The sequence below is a fragment of the Cyprinodon variegatus genome, unplaced genomic scaffold (assembly GCF_000732505.1).
Source record: "Cyprinodon variegatus isolate N-32 unplaced genomic scaffold, C_variegatus-1.0 Scaffold269, whole genome shotgun sequence".
In the NCBI taxonomy this organism is placed as follows: Eukaryota; Metazoa; Chordata; class Actinopteri; order Cyprinodontiformes; family Cyprinodontidae; genus Cyprinodon; species Cyprinodon variegatus.
The window spans coordinates 90,951-97,217 of record NW_015150722.1 but is presented as its reverse complement, the minus strand read 5'-3'; the positions used below and the strand labels follow the sequence as shown (position 1 = coordinate 97,217).

The 6,267-nt window shown below is 42.8% G+C and overlaps 1 protein-coding gene across 1 annotated transcript in view; it reads right to left on the bottom strand.

Annotated features, from left to right (window-relative positions):
* LOC107089874 (endothelial cell-selective adhesion molecule-like) overlaps positions 1-6,267 on the bottom strand; it is a 70,796-nt gene that overhangs the window by 31,348 nt on the left and 33,181 nt on the right. The gene's annotated exons all lie outside the window — the stretch shown is intronic.

The following is a 6,267-nucleotide window of genomic DNA, read 5'->3' as shown; positions in this document are numbered from 1 at the left end:
AATACTTAAGTATTTTCAAAAGCGAGTACTTAAGTACTTTTACTTGAGTAGATGTTTAACTGAGGAACTTTTACTTGTAGTTGAGTAAGATTTGACTATAAGTACCAATACTTTTACTGAAGTACTACTGAGGTCTTCATCCACTACTGTGAGTCAGACATGCAGGGCGTCCGTTATTCATCCCGGGGCTCAGAGTTACGGACCGACTGGATAAACGTCACTTTGGGGGATTTCCTGTTCTGGTTGGAGCTAGAAGGAATAAAACATCTTCTGCTGCAGGTTTACAGCCTATTATGATACCAACGTGGTCCTGGGACTAGTATTTAATCATCAAACCAATTAAAATAACATCCCCACTGATTGTTTATTATTTGAATAGCCTGTTGTTCTTTGGGTTGCCCTGTATGTGTGTCCTAAAGCAGAATATTAGCGGAGGATCAGGTGTTCATGGCCCTCCAACACATGCAGCCCTGCTAACTTCCTCTGCATTGTCTGGATGACGGCAGGCAGGCAGGAAAAAGCTGGGCTTCCTGATAGCGCCGCAGTCCCAGATTAGCTGGTTTGTGTTGGGAGACAGTGGTGCAGCGAGGTCCAGGAGTCCAGCTCAGACAGGAAGTGACTTCTCTGTCCGCTGGTTGCTGCTTCCAGCCGTAAATAACGGCTCTGATGCTTTCAGCTGAACTTCCATAGAAGTTGAAAGCATCCAATGACTTCATCGTTTCCTGACATTTTTACATTCATACCAAATTCAGCTGAACTATAGAAGGTCACTGCGGTGAGTTCTGCTCCATGATGGAGCTCACTTAAAGAATCCTTTCAGGAAGATGGGAGAGCCAGCGATGCTTTTCTGGGTACCGCCACAAACCGAGCTGATGTCCACATTCTTTAATGAAGAAAAATTATTTAATAACTTTTCATCCCCAATGCCTGAGGTCAATATAGAGTAAATTTAAAGTTTTTAATTCAAAAGCTGTAGGAGGAGTTCGCTCAAACAGGTCATATAGGTCACACAGGGTTACCAGACGACGACCAAACTATGACATGGCAAACTAAACGTCTCCCTCTCCCACATATACACTGCAAAAAGGATTTAGAAATAAGTAAACATTCCTTAAATTATCTGTATTAAACCTCAATTTGAGCAGCTAAATAAGATGATTTCCCAACGGAATGAGTATTTCTACTCTTAAAATAAGATAATTACTGTATTTTCCAGACTATAGAGGCGCCTCACTATAAGCCCCGCCCACTAAATAAACCTGGAAATGTACATATAAAAGCCGCACCGCGCTATAAGCTGCGGATCACTGAACTGTCTTCCACCAAACCTGTAGGGGGCGCTCTACATATAGTCTCTAGAGTAGGGAGGATGAAGGATGCTAGCTCCTGTTAGCTCGTTAGCTCGCAGCAGTAAGAGCTTCTGCTGAAAGATAGAGCTTCATCAGCTCTTTATTTCAGCTCTGCAGGCGATGAGCTCAGTCTCTTCATTGGTTCAGAGGCTTTGATGGGGTCAATAAATGTTAAAATGTGTGAATTTCAGACATTTGTTCTCTGCTGCTAGCATGTTCTTGGGCCAAATGAAAATTAGCCCCTTATTCCTTCATTTCCACCTTTGAATTCCACCTCTGGCAAAAATCCACAGAAAAGCCAAACCTTATAGCAGCATGGTTCAAAGCGTGGGTAAAAAGTAGCGGCTTATAGTTAACTATGAATACGGGGGAAACTCCGGCGCTGTAGGAGACGGCAGCCTCTCCAGGAGCTCACAGTTTCTACTCAAGGAGACCGAAGTTGTTCAACATCATCAATAAGCTGTTAGAGATGTTCTGTCTGTGGTTGCCATGTCCTCTTCTACACCGTGGTGTTCTGGGGGAGCAGCACATCATGAAGGATGCATCCAGACTGGACCCACTGGTGACGCCAGCTGGCTCTGTGATTGGCTAGAAGCTGGACCCTCTGGGGCCGGTGGCAGAGACAGGGACAGTGCTGGACATTATGGACAACGCCAGCCACACTCTGCACACTGTCTTCACCTCTCAGAGGAGCCTGATCAGTGGGAGATTGCTGCTCCCCAAATGCAGGAGCAACAGACTGCTGAACTTCTTTGCTCCTCAGGCCATCAAGCTGTACAACTCCTCACTGGGGGGAAGGAGGAGGTGATGGGAAGAGGGACCAGGGTCAGTCCTCCTTGGACATCTTGTAAAAAACATCTATTTTCTCTCATGTACAAAATTCTTCTCTCTCACTGTGCAGTTACACATGCTAACTACTATGTAGCCTGTGTAATATTTACTTATTTATGAGGTTAGTCTATCTCTGCAGTACAGGTACAATAACCCAGAAATTCCCTGAAGGAGAAATCCCAAGGCATAAATAAAGCTGAGTCCAAGTCTAGATAAGATGACCTTGAAATAAGACAATGCAGCTGCTTTTTCTTATTTTAAATGTACATTTTCTTGTTCCATTGGCAAAGTGTCTCACTGACTTCCTCAATTCAAGAAAAATGTTCTTATTTTCATAAAAAAAATACTTATTTAGATTAACCATTTTTGCAGAGTATTTAACTTTCTTAAATGAGACTTTAACTTTAACCAAAACTTTTCTATATGAAATCACTTCATCCTGACTAAAATATTTTCATCCCAAAGTCTGAAACTGAAACATGAAAGGCAGCGAAAAACAACTCTGCTCTGAAACCTTGGGAGACGACAGGAACGGCATTGAGACGAGGGTAACTCCACCATCCCCCTTCATCACAGCAACATGAGCGAAGCAGAGAAAAACAAGCAGAGCATCAGAGAAACACTCAGCTTTCAATCTAGGAAACAGGCAGCATTCCTCCTGTTCATTCAAATCTGACAGAGAGAAGCTGTTCCTGCTGAGATCTCATTAAGAAGGGGAGATCTCAGCGTTATTATCAAACCATCGGGATTCTACAGTGAATATTACACTGAACATCCTTAGAAATGCTTTCGTTTCCGGCCTCAGGTAGCAGGTTGGATGTTAGAGCTTGTAACGCCACATAGACTGAAGACGGCTGGGAGGTCAGGAGAAAGAACCTCCTGTCTAAAAAGAAACATGGCCGACAGCCTAGTTTGTCAAAGCTACATCCAAATGAACCGAACTACAATGAGTAAATGAAAACCACAACCGAGGAAAAAAAAACCCTGAGACCAACTATGAAGCACGGTAGTGGAGGGATGATGGTTCCAACCATACATTGACTGCTGTAAGTGGTGTCTTTTAAACTGCTAATGCACAGGAGATGATCGGGAGAATAATCCTGATTATTTTCAATTCTATTCAGTTTATTTCTATATCTATCAATTCACATCATGTCATCTCAGCTGTAAGGTTTGTTCGTCTCTGCACAGAGCTAAAGGGTCACTATGAGGTCAAAGGGAACCGAAAGTGCACATAAAAGCTGCAAACATTCCATGCTTGCATGACCAGCTAAACTAAGGTTAGAAACTGCTGCTGTTAGAAACCGTTTTGAGAAGTGTTGTTGTCACGAGGAAGATCAGCAACACCTCAGCTATCTTGACTGTGTAAGATGTTTACTGCTTTACTTTTGGCTGACCTTGTAACCACTTCATGTTTTCTTTCTAATAAAAAGTGGATGCGGAGGGAGAGCTGCAGAGAGTGCCTAAGCAGAGAGTTCATAAGCAGAGAGTTTCTGAACGGCATTCTTGTTTGCTCTCTCCCTTCTATTTAAAGTGTTCTTGTTAGGTTTATTCAATGATGACTATTAAAGTAATGTGAGTTCATATGAAACATTGTAGAAGTGAGATGCTCCACTCCTGTCTCATGATCCAGTCAGGAGACCATCCTGCCTTGTCATTCTAGTGGAGCATTCTGTCTTTATGAACTGATCAATTGTTCTGTCAGAACAATACTCTGTTTGTAACCATGTGTCATGTTCTGTTAATAAAACGCTCTGCGGAGGAGGTCCGGTGGGAGACAGTTCGTTTGAGTCTGGGGTTCAACGGTCTCTCCTTCTGCAGAAGTTGTATGAAAATCCATTACTGTGTATTTCAGTTCTTCTTTTACAAAACCTACATTTTTGAACCTAACATCAGCTCAATTTACAGTTCAACCAGTTCATCCAGTAAGATTGACTCAAAGTTTCTATCTAAGGAAAGCCAGCTGATTGCATCGAATCATTGACTCTTCAGCAATCCCTCACACTAAGCATGCTTGTAGCAACAGTGGAGAGGAAAAACTCCCTTTGAACAGGAAGAAACCTCCAGCTGAACCAGGTTCAGGGTTCAAGGAAACAGAAGCAGACATACTTAAGGAGATCTAGGGAGGTGAATGTGCAGAGAGCAGACCTCTCAGACCCACAGCACTGCTTCAAAGAGCAGAGCTAAGAAGAAAGATCTAAGGAGGACTAAATCATTCTGTGATTTTTAATTATATCCGAATATTTTACACCTAAACCTTTTCTCCTGTATTTGGAGGCTATATAGCATTTTATAGCTTCGCTTTCTGTCTTTATTAAAACCCTGCCTAAAGAACATTCTGTTGTTTTCTTAGTGCTGCTTCTTTGCTTCCCTCTGACGCTTTTCCTGCTTTATGTTTGCGACCAGCTGATGAAGCCAGCTGTTCATAGCGGCTCTTCCATTACAGATACGTGTTTGTTTCTGAACTAGCACCAGACCACAAACATTAATGTTAGCAGGGCTCTTTGCTGAGCCAGAGGTGAAAGGAAGCGGTTCAGAAAGCGAAATCTCTCAGAGGCTCAGATGTTTGTTTGGACAGAAATAATCCTTGGATGACAGAGAGCTGAGGAGCAGCGTCCCTGAACAGGCATGCGGGTGGAAAACGGGTTTATGTTGGAGAGATGAAAGCAGTTTTCAGGTCCGTAATGATGCGGTTTGGTGCTCTGCTCAGCCACTAGCAGATGCTAATGTTTGCGCACTTAGCCCATCAGTACGCGGATGTTCACCTCAGACGCTCCTCCAGGACCAAACACTTTCCCTCCTCTGACCTTGATTATGCAGAGTTTCTGACAGTTCTCTCTTATTAGGATTTCTGGCCTTCGTCTCATGTTGAGTGTTTTATTATGTTTGACACTCCTTTTAAAATCCACTCTCTGTGTTGGAAGTGGGTCTCTGTATAATTAAAAGCCTGGTCTTGTACACCCTTGGAAAGGTGAGGAAGGAGGGTGGATAACGCTTCCAATCAGAGATAAGGACTCAGGCATTCGTCTTGCTTTGACTCAGAGGCCGATAACGGGGAGCGGAGCTGCAGGCGGCGTGAGGATGCTAACTGGAGATGTCAAGGTATCGGATCTGAATTCAGCAGCCAGATAATCAGGCAGAGACTTTTTACCCAACAGTTAAAACAACCAATGAGGGTGGAGCACCATCAGAGGGAGGCTGACGGGCTGTAAGCTGAGAGGGACCCGCATACGACCTGAGGGGCCGAGCAGCTTTCACTGAACGCCAGCATCACGAAGATCAGATAAGGCCCGCACCATCACCAAGTGGAAACCAGTATGACATCATCACTTTCACCAGTAGAGTGGACCCGATTTATAGCGTCCACTAGAGGGAAACCAGTATGACATCATCCCTCATTTCATTCCTATTCAGATCAGGTTTTTACCTCATTGATTCTCAGCAGAGTCTTTACCATAACCCATAGGGCTCTGTGTCCAGGGTGCCACCATACCAGGGGCACAGAGACGGGTGTGGTCGGAAAATTTTGATTTCTCTTATTTCATAGATCAATTTATCCTGTTTACTCAAAAAAGTTTTTAATTCAGCCAGTTTCACCTGCAAGGCCACATGATGCCTGAGTGAGGGTGTTTGTAGACAAGACAGACTTCTTTCTATAACAAATCAGACAAAAACGTTCTGAAAATCAGTAAAAATGTCTTAAAATAAGCAAATTTTCCCTTAATTTGGGTAGGAAAATAATATAATCTGCCAATGGAATGAGCAGATCATTAGTTATGATTGACTAATAATGAGAGGCTGCTTTTGTTTTTTCGTATTTTAAATGTAAATTGTCTTATTGCATTGGTGTCTCACCAAGTGTCTCACATTGGAAGAAAAATGGACTTACTGGATGTACATTTTTTTGCAGTGTGATGATGTTGGTATCTGATACAAGAGGTACAAACATCATCATCATCATCATCACAAACATCATCATCATCATCATCACAAACATCATCATAAACATCATCATCATCACAAACATCATCATCATCACAAACATCATCACAAACATCATCATCATCACAAACATCATCATCATCAT